The sequence below is a fragment of the Lissotriton vulgaris genome, chromosome 10 (assembly GCF_964263255.1).
Source record: "Lissotriton vulgaris chromosome 10, aLisVul1.2, whole genome shotgun sequence".
NCBI classification, from domain to species: domain Eukaryota; kingdom Metazoa; phylum Chordata; class Amphibia; order Caudata; family Salamandridae; genus Lissotriton; species Lissotriton vulgaris.
Window position 1 is genome coordinate 772113156 of NC_141698.1, and position 26234 is coordinate 772139389.

Genomic DNA, 26234 nt, shown 5'->3' on the forward strand with positions numbered 1-26234 from the left:
GCAAGTGCTCCCTACTGTAAATTGTACATGCGATTGGTATCCATGATTGGTTCATTGGATTTACTGTTAGTCCCTAGTAAAGTGCACTAGGAGTGCCGGGGCTTGTAGATGCCAATACTGCTGGTGGGCCTGCAGCGCTGGTTGCGCCACCCACCGAAGCAGCCGTAAAGATGTGTCTGGGAACTGCGAACGCAGAACCCGCGTGCGGTCTCGTACTGTCACGCTAGCTGGGCAAGTGCACCCACTTGCCAGCCCCCGAACCTTCCCTTGACTACATATTAGTCACCCCTATGGTAGGCCTGCGGGCAGGGTGCGTTGTAGGTGTAAGGTAGGACAAGCCCTGATGTGTGTGGCATGTCCTAGTAGTGACTTACAACCAAAACCGTAGTTCACTATTGAAGGCTACCTGCTACATTAGGCCAGACTGAGCTGCTGGAATTATTACACCCTATAATCCCAGCAGGCTCAAGGAGCATGGTAGCGAGTCGTGTTTAGTATGCCTGAACTCAGGATGATAAAATATTGCTTGTAGTCAAGTTTATTTTAGTGTCCTGGGTTTGCAAATGCTACTGTTAGAAAGTTAGCATTTGCTTGCCTAACCATTTCAGCCCGCCTCTGCTGGTATGTGTATCTGACTGTCTGGGATGTGTGAGTGACAGGGCTGGGGGGATGACAGGTGGTGAATGCGCAGATTACGCCTTAGTGGGAGGTAGGAGTGGCTCTTGACTCTGGATCTTGCTGTGCTCTGCCACCACAAAGCTGGCTCCACCCTCCTGGGGAGCGACTGATGATTCAGCCGACAACTGGCCCAGGAAGGGCGAAGCCCCCATCAACAAGGTACTCTGGCTATCCCTGTCCGCACAATGCTGGCTCCACCTCCTGTGGGGCGTCTGATGCGCCTGCCCCTCACACTGAAAGCAGAAGCCGGATTACACCCGCCGGAGTACTCGAGGACTGAAAGTGGCTATGCAAAGGCCCCCCTGGCCTGCGAGAACAAAAGAAATGCCATATAAAAGGAGGAGCCCTGCTCCTTGAAAGTTAGATCCAGTTTGGGCTACAGAAGGAACTCTGCCCGACGAGAAGGACCGTGAAGGACAAGGAAGGGTGCTGTCTCTTGCCTGTGTCTGGTGCCTTGCTGCCGAAGGAGAGGAAAAAGGAAAGACTACGAGAAGACTTTTGCTTTACAAGACTTTGTGCCAAACTCTGCTGAAACGATCTCCAAGGGCTTACTGTGAACTTGCCCCCTGACCAGCGCCCCAGGACCAGTGGGCGCTACATCCTGAAGAAAGCGACTGTGTGTGCTGCTTATCGCTGCAGTACCGACGGAGGAATCTCCTCCAAGGCAACGACATCCACCTGACCACCGTGACCGGGGCCCAAAGCAACAGCGAAAGCAAAGTGAGGTCCAGCCGCCGCTGGCCCGAACACTGTGACCGCAACTGCATCGGGAGCCCGAGAGCAAAGCGAAGGAGGACCCGTCCGGTCCGAGCTCTCGAGTTGACTGCGCCACGAGCAGCCAATCCACTTGCAAAGACGGACAGTTGCCCTGTGAGAGTCCGCTGGGTCGGTATCTTGCCCGACAGCTCAGCTGTGAGCGCACAGCTGCACCGGCACTTCGCTGGGTACGTCCTGCACTTGGGGACCGTACTGCCACTTGCCGCCACCACACAGCCGCCGCCTCCAGGGTCGGAGCGAACGACGAGGAAAGGACCCTGCCGCCACAGAACACCGCTGCCCCGGATGACCCGTGACCTGCTCGGCTGAGAGCCGCAACGAACAGCGACCCCGGGAAGGCAACGCGACATGGGACAGCTCCCCCTGGAAGCCGCCCGCTCTACAAGAACTTTGTCGAACTGGCCAGAAGGCCCTAAAGAACTCTTATTGCTAGTAAGAACTGGGGCAACCTGAACTAAGTAACTTGGAACCGCTATTTGAAAGTTCGCTAACTGTATTCACAAGCCTGCTTAAAATCTATATAAAGATATATATTTTTACAGAATACAGGCTGGTCTCATTGGGTGGTGGGTTGGTTGTGACGGTGTAATATTGCAAGTGTTTAACCCTATGTGCCCCAAAGATTAGCCTACGACTGCTTAAGCCACACTACCTAGAGGGTAAGCAGAGGTTGTCTGGAAGGTAACCCTCAGCCCTGACGAGGAAGAGAGTCCCTGCTTGTCGCTAGTGTTGCACTGCGCCAACTAGAGCCTCCCCCTTCCTACAGTACCCACAAAAGAAATTTCTTCAAAGGAAAAAAGTTGTGTTATTGAAAACAATTTTAACAAATAAAAATACAATACAACATTCAGTACATAAACAGACCGTTTGTGTTCACAATGTTACACTAAACAAACATATACAAAAGATATACAGTGTAGAGAAAAAACAATGGCAGCGGGATAACAATACAATAGGGTTTGTCCGTATTATGATCGGAACATAATGCAACAAATGTTTTATTTCAATATGCCAGGGGAGCGTCAATGGCGTTTGACCTTTACAGTTTATTAGGTCATTATCAGGACACATAGAAATAATTTAAGAGCAACGAAGAAAAAAATATGAAAACAAAAATAATATACATCAATGCATATGCATGTACCAAGGACAATCAAATTACAAAACAAACATTTAAAATAAACCACAGGCCAGACTTTCATAGGACTTACTACTAGAGAGATATCTAACTACAGAAGACAGTTGCTGCAACTAAGTACTCATAAAGCATGCAAGTCCGAAGGGATAATCAGTTCAGAATTCACCACCAACACCATAGTGTTATCATCCCTGTGTTTAAGTGAGAACACCTAGTAGATTAAAACGCTCAACAGGCCATATTAATATATTCATTAGGCCAACACCACAAAACACAGCCAAAAAGAGGGTGAAAGAAAACGGGAAGTGCATACTAAGTTAAAAATAGGGATACGTGCATCTCAGTTTAAAATAAAAAACTCCACATGTGCAAATAAGGCAAAGAAAATGTCACCCACTTGCAGCATAAAGGGCTCCAAAATGATTCAGAGAAAAATGTTCAAATGAATGCAAAAAACGATGCTCAACCATAGAGTAGACCAATTTGAGACCATCCTAGGTTGAATACTTCTGGAAAAACAAATGTGCAAATATTATACAAGAAGGGAGCAAGGGAAACTACGTATATCCTAAAGCTCCATATATCAAACATACCCAGGGAACAGCAATTCCCATATAAGTGCGTAAACAAACTACGGTTTGGAAAATAAGGTTCGATTAAAGCTCCTGAAGAACCAGGATTTAGAACCCAGCGGCGCCAGGGGAAACACCCGAAGTCTTCGAGTTCACCTGTCTTGGCAAACAGAGACACAGGATACTTCTAGATGACGTCAAAGACCAAGTTTATTGGCTGCAACCAGGAACAGAGGTCTACGAAGCACAACACGGGTGGTTCGTCAGAGACTGCACAATTCAGTAGAGCGAGACATCGTCTTTTATGCCAAAAATCACATTCCTGACTAGCATCAATTACTTACAAACTGACCAATCATACAGTGACATTTCAAAGGTATCGCATAACGACAAGCCCACTTTCAGTTGTCCAGCCCACCAGAAATGATAAGGCAAAATCCAACATTCCTGCTCGGACAGGCCGGACAAACCCATAATAAAAGGACCTCAACCCAAATCATAAATTAAGCCATAAAGGAAGGAACAGAAACAGATGAAGAGTAAGATAGAAGGGTGTGTGCATGTACCATAAACTCAGCAATGTCCTGCTCTTTGATCTCTATCTGACCAGCTGCCTAACAAGGAACTGGCTCAGCGAGGTCAGCCTCAGGCAAGGGAGTCAGTTCGCTCAGGTCACTCAAAAGTCAGCTAAAGGTGTACGTGTCCCAAGGACTCGCTCGGCCGTAGTCATCGGCCTATGTGAGGGCAACCACAAAATGGCTGCCGTACACAAAATGGAACCCGAAGTTTCGAACGAAATACCTGAATACATAGTGTTTCCATAGATCGATTATGACGAAAACACTCGTTCATACCGCACTCGTCATTTGCGGTATGCTGATACCAAAATCGTCTCGACACGACAACCTTTATTGAACAGGTTCAGAATCACGGAACCTCACTCTTCTCTGCATGCGCCATCGGCAGCACGCCAAATCCAACTTTAAAAAAAATTCTTAAAGAGAGCAAATATTGTGACCAGTCAGCACAAATAATACAAGATTTAATATGTCCTTTTAACATATAATTAGACTACTACTTTCCTGACTTACCGGGAAAAAGTTCACCTCGGACTGTCACAACGTTGCAAATCAAGGCACCAAAGAGAAACGCCATGCCTCAAATTGTGTTTTTGTTAGGTGTTTTCACTGTTTTACTATTGGTGTTGCACAAATACTTTACACATTGCCTCCAAATTAAGACTGATTACGCTGTGCCAAGCTACCAGGGAATTTAGCACAGGTCAATTTTAGCTTTGCTTCTGCCTTACTCTGACTAGGATTGTGGTTGCTGCTTGACCACGGCTCACACCCCAGTCAACCAGTAACCCAATTTCTAACAAACAGGTGCTGGGCTTTAAGCATGTTGTGACTCCCCCAAACCCCCCCCAGAAGTCTGTGTAAGGAGAATAACTCTGAGGGAAGGGGAGGTGGGCAGAGTTAATGACTTGATGGTATGGGATTCCAGAGGACTAATAGCATTGGTTTTATGGTTATGGCTAGATGCTATCCCCTCAAATTACTCTTCAGTTCCCGGCCAATTCTTTAGTAGTTTGCTCGCACTCTCTTTAAACCACACAAGCACTACCAAAGGAGAAGACTGTCCTATCTGGGTGAACTCAATGGATTCCAGCACAGTGTCCAAGTTCGGTGGCACCCTGCAGATGCAGAGGTCTAGTTAGACACCAGTGGCACATTCTGGCTGACTAGTTTTACTCAACAAAACTGAGCTAGTTCTCTCCATTTACTTCTCCATTAGTTCACTCCATCTTTTAACCTATACGCTTGTAGATACCCTCACAGCTCTCTTCCATTACTCCGTGCATTGACCTCTGGAGGAAAAAATATATATATTTGAAAGCAAAGTCGTATTTTGCAGCATTTTATACCAAGCTGTCAAACTGGCTACGGAAGGCCGCATACAAAACCAATAGTGTGCAAACCCCTAGGAGGAGTGTACTGAAGCCTGATTGATGAACAGCAAAACCCAGGCATGCTGGTATTCCCCTTCTGTCAAAGAATTGTTTGGACCATTAGGCCTAAGGGAAAAGAGCCTGTACAGATTCAGGCTATATAGGGAACAAGCCAAAAGTCAACAAAGGGGTGGAATATAGAGACCTAGTAGCAGATAATTTTGAAAGCGATGGAATGTTAATAGCTGCCTTAAATTGTATGGCACAGGTAAGTGAATGTCTATGTCTAAAATTGAGTATTTTATGGGGGTGTTGATGCACCAGCTTAACATTTAGACGGCTAAATTTGCAGGAAAGGTAAAATCCTGGGATGAAATCTACCAAAACCATTCCTGAAACATATGCACAAATGGGTTTCCTCCAGTTCTTAGCTTGTATATTTTTTTAAATGCCCAATTAGTCATTACAGAAAGTATACAAATAGTTAGAATCTGAATTCAAAATCATTAATGCCTGCAATGACAATGAGCCTTTTGTAAATTAAGCAGCCACATCACATTAGACAATAATCAAATTAATAACAAGCCCTAATACAAAACAACCACACAGCATACATGTCTCTAGTACAACAGCAGAATGACCCAAAATGAGCGACCGAACTCCACCCAAATAGCACATTTTTTATAATGTTCTAGAAAAAGACAGGACACACTTTCATGGCATGTTTTTCTGTAGAACTAAAATGTTACTTGCACATTAAAACAATAAGGCTGCTAATTTCCAAAACACCTTCTAGAAAACAATTTTAATTGGACATTAACAACGTGCACAGGGGAAATAAACAAGAAATGAAACTTTGTACAAATAACTTTTTCTGAACATTCAGAATGACAACAAAGCAATGGAGATCTCAGCACATACACTTCAATGTTGCAAAAGCACATGGCTTCTGCCGAGGAAGCCAACTAAAATGTCACTTTAGCCTTGACATTTAAACACCAGGGTGACGAAGCATGTAGAGCCATTAAAAGCAATTGTCTACTTTATATAAGTGTGTACACTTTTAGACATGTTCAGAGTGAATGTGACTGGTTGACTGCGTAATTTTGGCCCGCACACTGAGTTACACAAATGTGTTTCTAATTGTATTGTTGTAGTTCAAATTGCCAATCAACAAAGTATAAACCAAAAGAAAATGTTAATACACGTACAGAGAGACTGTGGTTGGAGGTGAATTTCAATAATTTTCAGAAAAGATAAATGAAAACAAAGATCGTGCACATTTAATGCACTTTTCACAATATGGTCTAGTTATGCTAACTGAACCATACCTATGAGAAGAATATCTTTTTTCAATGGAAATTAATTTCTCACAGGGTTGTTAAACCACCAAGACATTGTCAAAAAATATGGGGAAAAGTGGTGCATTGGACAACACAAACATTTTAAATTAAAGGGCTAAAAAGAAATGGGCTTATCAGGTTGTTTTAAGGAACACTGATTAAATAGTCAAATAAGCAAACGATCATCCACAGAGATGAGTGAGGGATTCGTTTGTTTGCAGGAAAAAAAAGGTGGAAACCATGGATTTTCTGTACCATTTCTATGCCACATTTGTTAAAAAGCTACAGGTTTCGGAGACAGTCCAAAACATCTAGGCTTATCTGCAGCCATATTTTTCAAAATGTGTACATCTTTCACAGCGACAACTTGGAAAGTTACACAGACCCCCTAGTCTCAATCCATAAACAGCAGAAGCATTCCCAGGGCTCGACTAATCTTAAAAGATATGCTGCACACGAATTCTACAAATCTGGTTTGGTTATGCAGCTATTTTCAAGGTTATATTTTACGTTTGTTACGGACTGTTGGCCATTCATATTAATGATCCGCAACAATAAATACTCTGTTCTAGGGTCATATTTGGGGTGCCAGGCAACAGGGCCCTCCTTCAGGATATTGTTTGCATACAAATACTTTCACTTGACTTGGTACTTACTTTACATGTGGTTTAATCTGATCTATTTATCCTCTGGAATACATTTCAGGGTTCAGACCCTTTTTTAAATCAGCTCGGGTTCCTCCTGAGAAAGTAAAGAAACAGATGTGATCACAGGCCAACTCAGACAACAACTTCAACAGGAGTACAATGCAACAATTTAGTTTACAAATTAGGGGTATATTATCCTTCATTAAAACAAGGCAAGAAGAGAATTCTATAGAAGCCTTTAAATATCGCATTCAACCCAAGCCTGGCCACATTGCATATAATCCACTTCGTTTCCAGTGTCATCTAGTAACAAAAATAAAATTTAAAAAAATGATTAAATGCTGCATCACCAAATTAATTAAAAGGGCGGAACGCTTTAGTTATAATGAAAAACACAAGCAGTTTGTGTTTCATTTGCAAAGTAAGAAGCTGGGAGGTGGCAGGATTACCAGTACATGTTTGAATGTTCATCAAAAGAATTTAGTGTGGAACCTGCTTGACAAGGTAGAGATTAGATCGTCATCTATTGAAGCTTGAGGCATTCAGCTTGTAGGGAACATTAGTGTGTTAAAGCCTAAATAAACTCTTCAAATTGCAGCACTATGTAGTCACTCTCTTGCCTCGCCAAAGTCAACAAGATAACTACCACTGAATTGGCTATAGATGCATCTCTAATTAAAATGCTTGGAGATCATAGGATTCTTTTTTATTGAAGAAACACTGAAAGAAGGTGACAACTTTTATTGCATTGCCAATTAATTGGTATAAGTAAAAGTCTACAGCATACTGAACAATCAATTTAGTAATGCTACAAATATATAAAAATCTGGAGTAGGTACTGTCCATCTAATATCAACTATGTATCCATAATTCCTTCAATTCTAATATGAGAATTAATAAAAAATCCTGAATGGTTACTGGTTACACAAAAACATACTTGTTTAAGTGACCCAAAATCCTGGTGAGTTTTTTCTAGTGCTGTGCCGTGCACTTTTTAAGCAGTCAAGGCTGGCATGTAAACAAAATTCTTGTGAATTTTGGAAGTGGTTCCCAACATACTAGCAAGCCGACAGACAAGTGAAACAAGCATATCATAGGGCCTGCAACATTCAAATGAAGGCTTGTTGCCAATAAGACAAAAGGATATATAGGACAGGAAGCAAACATCTGTGCCCTATCTGTTTCACAGTGAGAACAAGCATTTACAATGCAATGGTTTCGCCTTTGGAAAAGTTAGAGCTATTGGCATTGTAAATGACAACATTTGTATTTATGTGTTGGTTTTGGAAACGGATAAATAAATGGCATTGTCATATACAATGGCAATAGCTTAATCTTGCAATCACTTTGTTGACACGAAGGTGTTCCCCGTGTGCCCAATGACACAGTAATGAGTCTAGTGCGTACTGCTATTAGCAAAATCTATATCCGGCGTTATGATACAAAGGGTAAAAGGCATATTCTTATCTTTTCGTACATTCTTATCAAGGTAGCAAAAGTGACTACATAACACAGCCGTCGCTTATTTAGGAACTTAAAAAAGGAAAATTCAAAATGACTTGTATTACTTCGTCTAAAACTCATGTACCGACTGAGAGTTGAACAACATATTTGCATCATTCTCATGGCTATTAACAGGCCAATGCCTGAGAGTGGCTCTTTGTCAGTCTTCTTTCCAGTCTACAGCACTCGGCATGCTGGGACATGTAGTTTCACTTTCCACATAGCGCAGGTATGAATCTGCAAGTCCCAGTGTGTTTTTAGTCCTGTTGACTTAGAAATCAGAACACAATGCGATAAATGCGCAAGATACAGAAAGGAGGCACAAAAGGTATTAAAAATCGACAGTCAGTGCAAGGACCGGGTAGAAGCGAAACGCCTTTATTCAATTAAGCCTGGAGACACAATCAAGGCTCCCTTAATTAACATCACGCTGGAGGTCAGGCCCTGCAGATGGGGGTAACATTTGATAGGCAAACTACTAGAATGTTATGTATAGCAAAAAAAAGGTCCGGATTATGACAAAAGTGTGCGTTATCTGCAGAAAAATGCGCGTCACTTCTTGGTTTTAAAATAGGAAGTCGAATACTCCGACTTCGCTATCCTTAACCAATCCAACTCCTGACTCTTAAAAAAAAGTTTGAGGGCAACAGGTTCAATCTCTCGTTCTGCTTTGGGATTCTTCCGATTGTAGGGGTGAGAAACTCAAGGGGGCAGTAATAATGAGAAGAGACAACAACCTGGACATTCTTTCTTCATTTCACTCGGGGGATCTTATTCCAGCCTATTGAGTATTAACTCCTCTCCGCGAGCCAAATTGCCACTTACAGTATTAGAAGGAATACTATATTTAAATAGAGGGCCACTGAATTTACGTTAAAAATATTATATTATAATCCAAATCTCTCCAGACATAACTCACTGACGCCTGTTGGCCTCTCGCATGCCAAGCTTCAGTCAGAGTGCTGCCCCCTAGCTCAGCATCACCGTCCTCACCTGGCCAGCGACCTGCAGGCAGGCCTCCCCAGGTGACTGACCCCGGCACGCAGGCCCTCCCCACCCCCTCACCTTGGGCAGCTCCCGCAGCTGGTTGGCGTCCAGGAGCAGCTCCTCCAGGCTGTAGCGATAGGTATCCTCGGGCACGGCCAGCAGTGAGCAGTGCCGCTTGTCGATGGTCTCGACGTGACGGTTGCACCGCCAGAGCGGGATACAGTGAAACATCCCCGCCCCTGTGCGGGGCAGGAGGCGGTGGCGGCACGGTCCGAAGCGCTCCCGGTGATGCAGTGCAGGCGCCGCAGCGTCTCCGACCCCCAGCCTCTGGTGGGGAACAGGGCAGCGCCTCAGTGACTACATGAAACCCCCGGCCGGGATCCAGCCCCCGGACCGGCCCCTGGCTCTAGGCGGCGGTCGCACAGTCCCTGCGCTCTGCAGCACGCCCGCCGGGCCCTCAGCTCCTGTGGCGGCTCTGTGCAGCGTCCCGGTGATTACCGGCCCTGGCTACTGCGCTTCCACTGGGTGTTTTGTCCGCACTCTCGTTTCATTTCACTCCTGCTGCTGAACGGGGCTGACCCGGAACACTGCCCCCTCCCCGCCCATCTCCCTCATTCCTGGCTGACGTCACGGCTCCCGGCTCTGGTATCTGACCCCCGGGCAGTGAGACTGAGGATCAGCCCTCCCCGCCCGCCCGCTGCCAGTCACTGCTGGGCGCTCCCAGGAAGCCACGGGCGTGCGGCCAGCGCGCCAGACACAGCGCCCTCGAAACCGACGGGATCCACTGCAGCTGACCCATTATACGGGACCCCATGCTGTACAGACCCACTACAGCAAGCCCCCAAGTGCGCAACATGCTCTCTACACCGAATCCCTTATACACGGGACACTCTATTCCAAAAATATAGTCCCTTTACACTACAATATCAACCCTGGACACGAAATGCTCTCCGCGATATACCTCCCTACGTCGCAGAACCAAACAATCCATTGGGCCATCTATAAAATCCCCAGTCACATTACCCCTAACTCTACCCCACACCTCCTTTATACACAGCATCATCGGGGTCGTTTACTACATACAAAGAGAATCGTGAAAGTAATATAACCCACCCGTTCCTATGTGTTTTTTACAGTTCTTAAAGTCGGAGAACAACCCGCCCATTCGTAGAACTTGTGTACGCCCTTGTACTTGACGGAGGAGACCCACGAGGCAGATCTCGTCAGACTGGACTTTGCCCGTTCGCCGCAGTCATTTCCGAGCCGTGTCCTTGTTGCGGTTGCAAAGTCACTACAACTTTCAGCTTTGGGAAACACCTACTTGCTCACTCACGCACCCATGCTTGCTCTTGCAGGTATGCCACTTCGGGAGGTGGGTGGCGTGAGAAGGTCTCTAGACTCCCTTCTTCCCTCGCTCGGGTTTGAATGCCTGCCTGTGCGCTCTCCTTCAGCGTTGCAGGAATGTGTAGAAACCCGAGACGACCGATGAGACATGGAAAACCCGGACTGGAGTCCCACTGGATCACTGCCACATACGGACGGGATCCTACGCCCACATTAAACCTGTATGCTGGGCGAGTCGGGCTTCCCTCCTCCGCTCTCGGGGGGCGGGCGGGAGAGGACGAGGGGGGCGGGAAAGGACACGGACGTCGGGAGGGAGGCGGGAAACGTGGGGACGGCGGGAGGAGGGACACAAGGCAGGACAGCAGCAAGCACTCTCGGGGGCGGGCGGGAGAGGACGAGGGGGGCGGGAAAGGACACGGACGTCGGGAGGGAGGCGGGAAACGTGGGGACGGCGGGAGGAGGGACACAAGGCAGGACAGCAGCAAGCACGGCCCGGCCGGAGGAGACTCGGGGGCGTTCCCGGCGTCGCGTGACGTCGGCAAAAGCCAAAGAATCTCGGGAACGCCCCCGTGTCTGGTCCGGCATTGATGGACAGGCCCCTCGTCCAATGGCTAGGCTCCATTTATGGAGCTAGCCAATGGGACGGGGGGCGTGTTCCAGAGTGCCTTACTGTACTCAATAGATTTCTCTGGAGGAGGAGCCTAACGGCTCCGCCCCCCAGCGAAACCTAAAAAAGCACTGACCAGATGAGCCCACTTCGGGATTTCATCTAATGATCTTCGCTCCAGTAATGTGGGTAGCAAGTTAAAGAGATGCGTGAGAAACTCGAAAAAAATGGGAATACCTATGGAGCACAGGGGTCTTCCAAAATGTAGAGATTTGTTGCCAAACGAGGTAAATGTAGAACAGGCCATTCAATCTGATGTGTTGGGAGTGTTGTGTGGGATTAGCAAATCAAAACCAAAATGGATATGAGGGTCTTTAAGTATGCACATGTGGAAAGTATTGAGGTATCTTGAAGTAACAGCAACAGATTCTTCACTAGCGTAGGCCCAAAAGAGAACTGAAAAGTGGGTAATGGGGTAGCTTCCCCTGAATAATGGGACTGAAGGAACACAACTGACCTACCAAGACCTCATCTAGCTGCTATAAAACACCAGATATTTAAGCACCCCTTCAAATATATGAAAACAACCTAATCAAGGTCGGGGGGACATATTTTACAGCACAATTACACCATAGAAAAATCTCCCATCGGTAGCTGTATTTGCAATATTTTTAATGTTCGTGTTAAGGGCTTAGTAGAGTCCATGTGAATACTTATTACCAATACATAATATGGTTTCACTTCAGATTTTAAGGATTGAGAAAGTTCTCTGCAACACTAAATCATTAAATGCTGCAACTTGTTACTTTATGTTTGCAGCAGGTCTCTGTGCCTCATGTTCCTCAACCATCATCTCTCACATAGAACTCGTTACATCCAAAACTCTTCCAACCATACACTCTAGAAGGTCACTCGGACAGCAATTGATGTATTTTATCAAAGGAATTACCAATGGTTGTTTCGTTATTTAAAATAAAAATGCAGATTTCAGTTTTAAACTCCTGTATATGTATGCTAAAATATGCACAGATTTTGGCAACTGAAACAAGGTAGACCTCCAAGGAGCTTGTAAATTCTTTTAAATAAACTATCTATGTAACTAAAGCGACAGTTAATTAATACAGGTATACCGTTTTACTGATAAAATTATACTGCACACAAATAATGTGTGGAAATTGAGTTTCAGTGAATATCTATCATGTGTGCATCACCAAGAAAAAGTGTCTTCATTTGTTTTGATCCTATTAACATCTTCGTTTCCATCACACTTCAGAATTACAAAAAAAATGCTTTATTTTTGCTTTCCTGACTGCTGAATGTGTACAGTTAATTCACAGGCTTTTCTCTTTTTTTGTTGTAGTTTTAAAATGAAAATGACATCCTGCGTTCTTTCCTTTCACTTTCCCTGCACCCAGCAAGATTGTACTCAAAGAAAGAAAAATAGAATCCCGCAAGAAATATTTAACCTGCATGGAGTCAAAGTGCCCATCAGTATGTATAATAATGCTGAACGTGAATATATTCTTTGTAGCCCAAGATACAGCATCCCCACTTCTAGTTGTATACAAATACTATCAGATCTCCCTCGGACTACAAACATTACGTGGGGCTTAGAGCAACATCAGTGAAGCACATTCACCACTAGAAGAGAGAAATCTTCCTCACCCTCATTGTGCATACGCTTCTGGTTGATGGCCTAACCCCAGAGGACAACATTTAGGAACTTAGGCATTTTGTTCGACTCAGTTATCCCTCAGATCTATGTCTAGTTATTCAGGAAACAAACTTCTGGTAAACATGCGAGGGAAGGCTCTTCCACTAACCCAGTCAAATTACCAAATAAAGATAGCTAGATGCCTGGTTCTTTCGCAGCTGTAGAAATGCAACATCCTATACACAAGCCTTAGGTGCGGACTGCCATTCATCCCATCAGACATTTCTCTAGGGGGATCTATCCGCTGAATATCAGTTTGTTAAAGCAAAGAGCTGCTTCTGACACAAGATCGGCTTTTGCTTCCCAGTCCAGCCCTGACAGGACTTCTCAAAACATAGGTCTAGAAATGGTAGAGGAGGCGTATCAAGGAAAGAGCATGTGTACCAGTTTTGAAAAACAGAAGCATGGCCCAGGTATAAACACCCGTTCAATGTCTTCCAGTGGAACAGAGGATGAAATGCAAAGCAATGTGCGCAAGGCATTCTGTGAATAGGGATGAGACTATCACAAAAATAATACACCACACTGCACATGGATCAGTAGGAAATACAGAGGAAAGACTCACACGTCTTGGTGACTGCCCCTTTGGAACAAACTGGACCTTTTTTAGGGATTCAATACATCCACTGGTTGTTCAGGAGAAGAGACAGAACAGTTGTGTTCTGTCAGTTATCTTTGGCTATCAGACAATAGAATGATCTTCTGTTCCTTTTCTGAAGCGAATGGGTCCTGATTCTCAACATGCCCACTTGTTTATTGATACATTAATGGATTTCGTGGAGGGCTGCATGCTACCTTCCAGTTATTTCAGAGCAACGTGGTACATATAACCAGAAAATTGTATTGTACTTTCAAAAGGGAGCATGGGTGGAATCCAGTCGGAGGAAGGAAACTTCAGTTTGATATTCCTCAATCACAATCTCATGAGACTCCGGGTTCTTACAGAAGCACAGATAGATCAGTTTAAATCAAAGGTATGAGTTTAGAGCAATTAATAGCTTGGGGCTCCACACCAAGGGGGAACAGCGTTTACAACGCAACTTTTACCACGCACTACCTTTACCACGCAACTGCCTCCATGTTTCATCCATTTGAAGACTTTCTTGGTGAGCAGTGTAGGAGTGCTGGGTGTCAGTCATCCAGGAACTATGCACAGATAGAGTTTATATTATGGATACATCCAGATTACTTCGATATTGATTCTTGCATCCTCTCTTTGACAGTGAAGATCTTTCAGATTGGGTTTATCTGGTCACACCTCTTCAGGTTAAGGTTTACTCTGCCCACTTGACTCTGGAGTATCTGTTGCCTATAAATGAGTTTGTTACCGAGCCCACTGTAGACTATGTTGCAGTAATTCAGCCCTTCCCTTCCCTGGAGGTTATTCAGCTCCACCCAGTGGTCCCCTTGGAGAAAAGGGACTCTTTGATGTTGACTGTCCGGTCACACAAGTTATCTTTTGTTTCAGGACCACAACCATTCTGAAGTGTCTGCAATTCAGTTCAGGGTAAAACTCTACAATACATATTAAGTTAGAACCTCTTCAGCAGCTCAGTACTGTGATATTGCTTCACCAGAGTCGCTGGAAAGGAATATTCTGCTACTGAATTGTAGTTTCAAAAGGGAGCATGGGTGGAGTCTAGTTGGAGGAAGGAAACTTCAGTTTAATATTCCTCAATCACAATCTCATGAGACTCCGGGTTCTTACAGAAGCACAGATAGTTCAGTTTAAATCTAAGGTATGCGTTTAGAGCAATTTATAGCTTGGGGCTCCACACCAAGGGGGAACGGCGTTTACAACGCAACTTTTACCACGCACTACCTTTACCACGCAACTTTTACAATGCAAGTCGTTACAACCACTTGCACTGGGGGGCCCTGTAGGATAGGGAATGGCTTAATTTACTATCCAAAACCTTCCCTACTATCCACGGGGACTGGAGTTGGAATAGTAAATTAAACTATTCACTATCCAGCGCCCCCCAACGCAAGTCGTTTTAACGACTTGCGTTGTAAAAGTTGTGTGGTAAAGGCATGCATTGTAAAAGCATGTATAGTAATGACATACATCCACACCAAGTGTCCTGCCTCCAGGTTTCATCCATTTGAAGACTTTCTGGGTGAGCAGTGTAGGAGTGCTGGGTGTCAGTCATCCAGGAACTATGCACAGATAGAGTTTATATCATGGATACATCCAGATTACTTTGATCTTGTGTCACCTTTGGGTCACAAGAATGGAAGGAGCCAACACTGGAGGGCGACGTTTGAACTCTTTTATTGAATTTCTAAACAAAAATGGTTCGTGATAACACAAAAACAACAATAAGGGTCCGGAATCCTTCCTTTGGGTTCTCAGCTTCAGTCCCTGGGGCGGAGGTCCGGGGTTTTCCTGCGCATGTAAGAAAAAGAAGACAACGAGGCTTTTAGTGGGCTGGTCACTTCACGTAGAATTGCAAGGGAGGGGAGTGTGAGGGAATAGCCAGAACCATCACCAACAGTAACTGACTCTCGGGAATTGTGCTCGAGAAACGCGGTGCCCCAGGTGCTCCCTCCAGTCTCCTACCCGGTCCCGCCCTTCTTAAACCGCAATAGCGAACCCAAACAAGCACGCACCTGGAGAAGCCACGTGTCCTCCTTCGCGTGGCTGGGCGATTCGCGGTACCGTTGGCCTCCTGGCGATTCAGCTGCCGGTGTCTGCTTCTCCTCCGGTTCCGTCCTGGCACCTTCTCCAAGGCCTGTGTCGGTTCTCGCGAAGGGCTCCGCCGCCTTGGTCTCGGCTCCCGGTTCCGTCGCGTTGGTCTCGCCTTCACTGGTCCAGCTCGCGTTGTTCTCCTGGTGCTTCACGTCCTCCTCCCACAACGAGTCCTTCTGGGCCACACGAGCGACGGCGTCTTCCGGGTCCTCCCTCAAAATATGACGAGAGGTAGATCCGGATAAGCCCACAAAGTCAGGTGGTCCAGAGGCGAGGCCGTCCCCATGAAAACAAGGGCTGTTCTTAAAGGGCCCGTAGCAGTCCGCCTGTTGGTAAGACGGAGAATCAGTTAGCTCAGCCCGGGCCGAGCAAGGGACCCCCTGACACATCCCTCCCCCAGACTTTTCCTGTTCGGGGGAAAGTGGATAACAGGACAAATAGTCAGCATTTGTTTGAGCAGAGCCTTTCCGGTGACACACTTCAAAATCATAGGGTTGTAAAGACAAGAACCAACGGAGGATGCGATCATTACGTCCTTTATTCCGTTGCAACCACTGTAAAGGGGCATGGTCCGAAAACAGCGTAAAATGCCGACCGTCTAGGTAATAGCGAAGCTTTTCGATGCTCCATTTCACAGCCAGGCATTCCTTTTCTATCGTGGGATAGGCTGTCTCCCTAGGGAAAAGTTTCCTGGTCAAGTACAGGATGGGTCTTTCCCTCCCTTCCTGATCATGCTGTGATAATACAGCGCTCAGCCCAACCCCTGAAGCATCGGTCTGTAAATAGAAAGGATTGTCAAAGTCAGGTGTTATTAGGACTGGGGACGAGGAGAGAACATCTTTTAGGGCCTGAAAAGCAGCCTGGGCTTGAGAAGAGGGTTGTTTAAACTGGGTGGAAGTAGCAGTTTTCTTCAACAGATCTGTCAAAGGGGCTGAGAGAGATGCAAAGTGAGGGATGAAACGTCGGTAATAACCAACCAAGCCAAGAAAGGCCCGGAGATCCCGCCTGTTACCGGGAAAAGTCTGGCATTGAATGGCTTTTACCTTCTCTTGTTGGGGATACAAATGACCGTTACCCAATATGTACCCTAGGTATTTGACTTGAGAAAAGGCCAGGCGTGACTTTTTGGAATTTATGTGTAGACCTGCCTTTTCTAATGCCTCTAGGACCTGTCCCAAGTGGTGTAGATGGGTCTGCCAGTCTGGACTATGAATGACTATATTATCTAAGTAGGCCGCAGAAAAGTGGCGGTATGGGGCTAACACTGTGTCCATAAGACGTTGGAACGTAGCAGGAGCCCCATGCAGGCCAAAGGGTAGGACTGTAAAATGAAAGAGACCGTCTGGTGTGGTGAATGCTGTCTTTTCCTGATCTTGTGGAGAAAGGGGCACCTGCCAGTATCCTTTGGTGAGGTCAATGGTTGTTATAAATTGAGCCTCACCAAGGCGCTCTATCAGTTCATCCACTCTTGGCAAAGGATACCCATCTTGTTTGGAGACCTTATTCACTGCTCGGAAGTCAATACAAAACCTCTTACTTCCATCTGGTTTTGGTACTAGTACCACTGGGGAAGACCAGTTGCTCTTAGACGGTACTATGATCCCTGCCTCTAACATTTTCTGTACCTCCTCTTATCAGTGCCCGTCGGGCTTCGGGGACTCGATAGGGTTTTCGTTTTATAGTTACCCCCGGAATGGTTGGAATGTGATGTTCAGCTAAGGTGGTTCGACCTGGCTGATCTGAAAAAATGGACTGATGTCTTAACAACAGGTCCTTCAGTTCCTTCTTTCTGGGTTCGGGAAGATAGGGGTTCACGACCGTATGGTCGATAGTATGTGCTGGAGTGGTAGCTAAGGACACTGATACAGGGGTTTTAGGAAGAGGACCCAACCACTTCTTTAATATATTAATGTGGTAAATCTGGGTTCGTGAAGGAGACAATTTCAGGGCATAAGTAGTCCTACTTATTTTCCTTACTACCTGAAACGGGCCTTGCCACTCCTTGCGGAGTTTGTGTGTAGAAGTAGGAAGAAGAACAAGAGCCCAGTCACCCAGGTTTAACTCTCTCCACTTCTTACCTTCATCATAAAAGGTCTTTTGTTTTCCTTGTGCTTTCTCTAGTGTTTCATAGGACAAAGTCCTTAACTTGTGTAACCTAGTTTTCAACTGCTGGGAGTAGTCTAATAACTCTTCAGCGTCTTCGGGACCCTGTCTTCTCCCAACTGTCTCTGGTTATTTCTAACAGCGTACGGGGTTTCCTTCCAAAGAGTAACTCGAAGGGTGAAGTTCCTAGACTACTTTGGTACTGGCTTCTTAGTACATAAAGGGCCAACGGAAGTAGTTGATCCCACTGTTTGCCATCTCCCGACAACAGTTTTTTTAAGGTGGTCTTTATCAAACCGTTGTACCGTTCTACCAGGCCATCGGTTTGTGGGTGATATACCGAAGTGCGTAGATGTTTTACATTTAGAAGAGCACATACTTGCTTCATGAGGCGCGACACGAACGGTGTTTCCTGGTCTGTGATAAGATCCTTGGGGAATCCCATTCTAGCAAACAATTCAACCAGCTTTTGAGAAATGGCACTCGTAGTAGCTGCCCTTAAAGGAAACGCCTTGGGGTAACGCGTCGCATAATCAACGACCACCATGACGTATTGATACCCTCTGTGTGACTTTGGTAAAGGCCCTATGATATCTACGCCTATTCTTTCAAAAGGCTTCCCTATGATTGGAAGAGGGACAAGAGGAACTTTAGGAGGAATGTAAGGATTTCTTTTTTGACAAATCTGGCATTCCTGACGGTATTTCTTAACTTGAGCATACACCCCTGGCCAATAGAAATGCTCTGTGATGGAATTAGTAGTCTTTTCTGCATCAGAATGACCAGCCAAAAGGTGAGCGTGAGCATAAAACATTACTTGTTCGCGAAACACGGTTGGTACTATTAACTGTGGAGTGGCCTGGTCTTGTCCTACTCTGTATAAGAGACCGTTTTTCTTAATAAAACAGGGATAGGTTAATTGATTCTGACCTTTGTTATCCTGTGCATTCTGCCAAGCAGTTGCCAAGGAAGCGTCATTTATCTGAGCTGCCCTGAAGTTCGAATCGGTGGACCAGGGTTCTTCCGTCAACAATCCCTCCCGGACCCCACTATTACCCTGCTTTCCTAAGACTTCCGACATCAGGGTGGAGAACCACTTATTGTCAGTCCCTATAATAAGGGGTTCAGGTAACTCTGGGAGAACTCCTAATTCGCATTGTAATTGGGTACCCTTTTCTGTTGTTAAGGGGACTTTAGGCCAACCTGGCAAGATCTTTTGGGTTTACTCCAGTGTCGTACGCCGACGACACCCAACTCCTCTTTCCCTTTAAAGACTTGACACCTGCAATAAAAAGGTCTTTTGCTGAGGGAATGAGAGCAATATCTGCATGGATGTCATCAAACTGTCTCCAATGCAACATAGGAAAAACGGAGGTCATGTTGTTCGGACAAGCAGCAGCACACTGGACACCTGAATGGTGGCCCCTGGAATTAGGTCCGGTTCCCAGCCCTAAAAACACGGTGAAAAACCTTGGAGTGCTATTTGATCAGACACTCACTTTCAGGGACCACGTCAATCAGGTGGCCAGTACCTGTTTTTGAGCCATCGGAATGCTAAGAAGAGTGTTTCCCTATCTGCCAGACTGCCACAGGAAGACACTTGTGCAGGCATTAGTCATCAGCAGAGTGGATTACTGCAACGGCCTTCTATTAGGAGCAAATGAAGGGCAGTTTAAAAAGTTGCAGGTGATCCAAAACACGGCAGCTAGAGTAGTCCTCAATGCTCCCCCCAGGACTCCCTCTCTCCCGCTGCTGATCAGGCTCCACTGGTTACCAGTGAGGAAGCGAGTGCAGTTCAAGACCTTGTGCACTATTCACAAAAGTGTGATAGGCAAAGGCCCAAAGTATCTTGCCAAAATCTTCCAGCTATATGCCCCTGGACGAACCCTGCGCTCAGGCAACCAGCAGCTCTTGCAGGTGCCTAGAATAAAAAAGTCCAGACAAGGAGGGCGAGCTCTAGCCCATCTAGGGCCAAAGCTCTGGAATTCCTTACCTCTCGAGATGAGATCACTTACCAGTCATCTGACCTTTCGAAAGGTCTTAAAAACACACCTATTCCCCAGTAACTGACCCCCTTCTGTTAATATGTACCATTTCACCCATCTATAAACATCTGAGGATATTCTTACTGGCAAAGCGCGGAGATACCCCTGCGGGGGTCTATTCAGGCGCTATAGAAGAATATAAAATAAATAAATAAAATAAATAGCTAGAGGATAAGTACGCACATCCCCGTGTACACATTTAATCCGAACAGTACGGTCCAAGAGTACAGAAGAAGCGGAGAGTGTACTTTTCTTGACCACGGAATGGCGACAACTTGAGCCCAAGAAGGCACGGGTTTTCTTATTGTCTAATAGGACACTTACATAAAATGCTGGTCCTGTCTCTTGGGCGTACAGGATGGCACGAGGAGCATACCCGACCTCCATGGGTTCTTCTTCTTTTTCTTTCTTTTTGCGGCAGTACCTTGCAATATGTCCCCACTCACCGCACTCATAACATTGTGGACCCGTAAAGACTGGTGGTTCTACCTTCACGGGTTTAGGCTTAACAGGAGGGGGTTCATTTTGTGTTTTGTACGGCTTTTTGTCACTTTTTATGAGGTTTTTGTTGGTAACAGGCTTTTCTGGTTCCCGGAAAACAGGCCGGGTTTGAGCCCGAGCGTATGACTTAGCCATTTCAATGGCATGTTCTAAGGTCAACCCTGCATGCTGTCGGAGCCACCGCAGGGTACCATAGGGCAGTGAATCAAGAAACTGTTCTAGGTAGATTTTGTCCATGAAATTCTCCATATTACCTTCTTGTGGTTTTAACCATCTATCTGCTGCATCTTTCAACTTGTAAAAGAGAGTCTTAGGAGCATCATTTGGGGTTCCTCTTTCTTGTCTGAAACGTATTCTGTGAGTCTCATCGTCGACCCCCAGTCTATCTAGCACTATTTGCTTCACATGTCCATAGGCGGCTGTTCCATCCTTATTGGCCAACTGGTATGCGGCCTGTGCTTCCCCAGTTAGGAGAGGTGCCAGGTAGAAGGGCCATCTCTCGCCTGGCCAAGCGCTAGCTCTAGCCGCCCTTTCAAAATTAAAAAAAAAGGAAACAGGGTCATCTCCTGCAACATACTTCTGGAGGGGTACTACTGCTCCAGGAGGAGCCGCGGCTCGACTTTGTCCTAAAGCAGCCAACAGTTGTGTTTGACCTTCTGCAAATTTAGTGAGGTGGTCAGACTGCTGTTGTATAGCTGCAGTGAACAAAGCTCTATCACTGTCTGCTTGCTCGTTAGATCGCCCAATTGCCCACTCCAGTTTGGACTGTCCTTCACTTATTTGATTTAACAAGGCCTCCATCTTGTATCAATCAATCAATCAAAGCATTTGTATAGCGCGCTACTCACCCGGGGGGTCTCAAGGCGCTTGGGGAGGAGGGGTCCGCTACTGCTCGAACAGCCAGGTCTTGAGCTGCTTCCTGAAGGCGAGGTGGTCCTGGGTCAGGCGGAGGTGGGTCGGGAGGGAGTTCCAGGTCTTGGCGGCGAGGTAGGAAAAGGACCTTCCCCCTGTGGTGGCTCTTCGGATGCGAGGGATGGCGGCGAGGGCGTGACCAGTCGATCGAAGCTGGCGTTTGGGAGCGTAGAAGTTGAGGCGGCTGTTGAGGTATCCTGGGCCTTGGTTGTGCAGGGCTTTGTGTGCGTGGGTGAGGAGACGGAAGGTGATTCTCTTGTTGACCGGGAGCCAGTGCAGGTCTCTCAGGTATCCGGAGATGTGGTTGCGACGGGGGATGTCCAGGATGAGTCGTGCTGAGGCGTTCTGGATCCGCTGGAGTCTCTTCTGGAGTTTGGCGGTGGTTCCGGCGTAGAGGGAGTTACCGTAGTCAAGTCGGCTGGTGACGAGGGCCTGGGTGACCGTCTTCCTGGTCTCGGTGAGGATCCACCGGAAGATCTTGCGTAGCATGCGTAGGATGTTGAAGCACGACGAGGAGACGGCGTTGACTTGTCTGGTCATGGAGAGGGAGGAGTCCAGGATGAAGCCCAGGTTGCGTGCGTGGTCTGTTGGTTTGGGTGCGCTGCCTAGGGCGGGGGGCCACCAGGAGTCGTCCCAGGCGGAGGGTGAAGATCCCAGGATGAGGACTTCCGTCTTGTCCGAGTTCAGTTTCAGGCGGCTGTTCATCCATTCGGCTACCTCTTTCATCCCTTCGTGTAGGTTGGCTCTGGCGGTGGCGGGGTCGTTGGTGAGGGAAGAGGATCAGCTGGGTGTCGTCGGCATAGGAGATGATGTTGAGGTTGTGCTGGCGTGCGATGGCTGCGAGGGGACTCATGTAGACGTTGAGGAGGGTTGGGCTGAGTGAGGAGCCTTGAGGAACGCCGCAGATGACTTCGGTGGCTTCTGATCTGAACGGGGAGAGGCGGACTCTGTGCCCTTCCGGCGAGGAAGGAGATGGTCCACTCCAGTGCCTTCTCCTGGATTCCGACATTGCTGAGGCGCTGTACTAGGGTACGGTGGCAGACAGTGTCGAAGGCCGTGGAGAGGTCTAGGAGGAGGAGGGCCGCTGTTTCTCGTTGTCGAGCAGAGCTCGGATGTCATCGGTGGCTGCGATCAGGGCGGTCTCGGTGCTGTGGTTGGCCCAGAAGCCAGACTGCGAGAGGTCGAGGGATCCGTTCGTCTCGGGGAAGGCGGACAGCTGCTTGTTGACGGTCTTCTCGATGACTTTAGCGGGGAACGGGAGCAGAGAGATGGGTCGGTAGTTCTTGAGGTCGGCTGATGGCTTCTTTAGTAGGGCGCTGAGTTCGGCATGCTTCCAGTTCTCCGGGAAGGTAGTGGTGTTGAAGGAGGTGTTGATTATGTCCCGCAGGTGGGGTGCGATGACAGCGTCGGCCTTGTTGAAGACGTGGTGAGGGCAGGGGTCAGTCGGAGATCCGGAGTGGATGGAGTTCATCGTGTGGACGGGGTCTTCGGTGCTGATCGGGGTCCAGGTGCGGAGGGTGGTGGTGGGGGGCAGTGGTTCGGTCGTGGCGTGCGTCGGTTGAGTGCTAAAGCTGTTGTGTATGTCTGCGATCTTGTTGTGGAAGTAGGAGGCGAGGGAGTTGCAGATGGAAAGCTCCTGGCTGGCTCGCCACTTGTCACCTTTGGGTCACAAGAATGGAAGGAGCCAACACTGGAGGGCGACGTTTGAACTCTTTATTGAGTTTCTAAACAAAAATGGTTCGTGATAACACAAAAACTAAATAAGGGTCCGGGATCCTTCCTTTGGGTTCTCAGCTTCAGTCCCTGGGGCGGAGGTCCGGGGTTTTCCAGCGCATGTAAGAAAAAGAAGACAACGAGGCTTTTAGTGGGCTGGTCACTTCACGTAGAATTGCAAGGGAGGGGAGTGTGAGGGACTAGCCAGAACCACCACCAACAGTAACTGACTCTCGTGAATTGTGCTCGAGAAACACGGTGCCCCAGGCGCTCCCTCCTGTCTCCTACCCGGTCCCGCCCTTCTTAAACCGCAATAGCGAACCCAAACGAGCACGCACCTGGAGAAGCCACGCGTCCTCCTTCGCGTGGCTGGGAGATTCGCGGTACCGTTGGCCTCCTGGCGATTCAGCTGCCGGTGTCTGCTTCTCCTCCGGTTCCGTCCTGGCGCCTTCTCCACGGCCTGTGTCGGTTCTCGCGAAGGACTCCGCCGCCTTGGTCTCGGCTCCCGGTTCCGTCGCGTTAGTCTCGCCTTCACTGGTCCAGCTCGCGTTGTTCTCCTGGTGCTTCACGTCCTCCTCCCACGACGAGTCCTTCTGGGCCACAGGAGCGACGGCATCTTCCGGGTCCTCCCTCATATGACGAGAGGTAGATCCGGATAGGCCCACAAAGTCAGGTGGTCCAGAGGCGAGGCCGTCCCCATAAAAACAAGGGCTGTTCTTAAAGGGCCTGTAGCAGTCCGCCTGTTGGTAAGACGGAGAATCAGTTAGCTCAGCCCGGGCCGAGCAAGGGCCCCCCTGACATCTTGATTCTTGCATCCTCTCTTTGACAGTGAAGATCTTTCAGATTGGGTTTATCTGGTCACACCTCTTCAGGTTAAGGTTTACTCTGCCCACTTGACTCTGGAGTATCTGTTGCCTATAAATGAGTTTGTTAGCGAGCCCACTGTGGACTATGTTGCAGTAATTCAGCCCTTCCCTTCCCCGGAGGTTATTCAGCTCCACCCAGTGGTCACCTTGGAGAAAAGGGGCTCTTTGATGTTGACTGTCCGGTCACACAAGTTATGTTTTGTTTCAGGACCACAACCATTCTGAAGTTGTCATATATCTAATTCTTTTCTATATACTGTGTTAAGTTAGCATGAGCTTATTAACTGTTTAAACGCCAGTTTACCTTTCTGCCTCCTTTTGCACACGACACCTAATTGTTGTTTTAGCTTTCAACCCAGAAGTGCTTCGTGATTTACTTGAGAAATAATATGTTATTGCTCTGATATCAGTTTTGCTCGGTACACTGTCTGCACAGTGAGTGCTGAAGGCTGCAAGGATAACTCGACAAGATGTTGTTGTGAGGTCTGATCTTTGCACTCCCATAGACATAACACACATGCCACTGACAAAATCTGGCTCTAGGCGGGTTTTATATTGTTGTGCTGAACACACACGTAAGACATTGATGGCGCTTCGCATGCAGAGAGCTGGTGGAAGATGATGTGATCCTCTGCCACTGAGATTTTGAGGTATGGGCCCGCCCTGCTAAAACCCAAATGAGACCTTCATAGATATAAAATACTATGCTAAATAGGGAGGGTGTGAATTAGGCGTTGTTAATTCCTATTCATTTCAGCATCTTAGTATGCTGTCACCATTCGCCTTTTATGGACTAATAACTATACTGATAACTTTGTTGCTTATAATATGTTTGCTAGTATTGTACAAGATACTGCGTTTGAGAACCATGCATTAGTAAATAAATATTTCAAACATGCACGTGTCCTCATTTACTCCATGTTCTGGTTTGCAATGATTATATAACGAAAGAGTGTTCATGTTTTCCACGATACCTGAGGTAATCTAAGTTCATGTTCTGGTCTGTCTAAGCATTGGGAGTTTGTTATGACCAATGAGACACTGTAGCTAGCTCGGTAAGGGGATTTTGGGTACTGAGGTGAGTTTTGGGCCATCCTAATTCACCGAGGTTCCAGGTCTCTATGCACAGTTCTGTAGGAGAACGGAATTTCCGCTACAAAGTGTCTGCAATTCAGTTCAGGGTAAAACTCTACAATAAATATTAAGTTAGAACCTCTTCAGCAGCTCAGTACTGTGATATTGCTTCACCAGAGTCGCTGGAAAGGAATATTCTGCTACTGAATGCTACCAAAGAAAACAATCAAGCATGGGAAAAATAAAATACACTTTTTAAGTAGCAGGCCACACAAAAACAATAGCCAGAAATCATCATACAGTTCAAAGTAAACACTGAAATAGAAGGTGTTGCATATATTTCGTAAATACACTACTACAGAAAAAAATGCAAAGTTAAATGTTCTTTAATAGAAAGGGTGGGATGGAGAGCAATTTATCTTATTTTACTGATATCACTTTTAGTAAGATTTTGATGTTGTTCGAATGCAGATTCCGGATTTGCGGCGATTGTAGTCCACAGCTCCCCGCTGCTGCTCGTCGACCCGTCTAGGCCTGCTGCAAAATGTACACTGCAAATTAGCTTAAAGATGATGAATTCCCGGTAGGTCCCCCTTTGCCTGCTCGGTTGTCCGCCTCATTTTCTCAAGCAATCCATCAATCTACATGTTCTTCTTAAAGGCTGTTAATCCTGATCGATTAGCATTTCAAATTTGCCTTCATTCGTTTACATGATGTAGAGGATCTGGGACTGCCAAATAAAGAGTATTTATTCCACAGTATCGACAGCCAACGGCCATCCGAGCTGAATGAAGACCGACACGTGTCTACAATAATGGAACCGTGATTTAAGATGCCCATAATGTCTGTCAGCATGCGCTGCACCTCCTAATGGCAAAGATTACATTATAATTTACAGTGGCGAGGCACATTTAGCGAATGTTCTTATTAATTTAAGGCAAATGCGCCATTCCTTATTTTATCTGCTCATGAATGACAAACATGTACAGCCAAAGAGCACAAGAAACATATGGAAAATAAATGGTTACGTGCAATTTTAACATTTACGTTGTATTTTATGCCACACA

At 46.6% G+C, this 26234-nt stretch overlaps 1 protein-coding gene across 1 annotated transcript in view; it reads right to left on the reverse strand.

Moving 5' to 3' along the window:
* Nucleotides 1-26234, reverse strand: part of OSBPL3 (oxysterol binding protein like 3) — a 909495-nt gene that overhangs the window by 608362 nt on the left and 274899 nt on the right. Inside the window, exon 3 of the mRNA XM_086941688.1 lies at nt 7116-7200. The gene's annotated coding sequence lies outside the window, so the exon portion shown is untranslated. The remainder of the gene's footprint in view (nt 1-7115; nt 7201-26234) is intronic.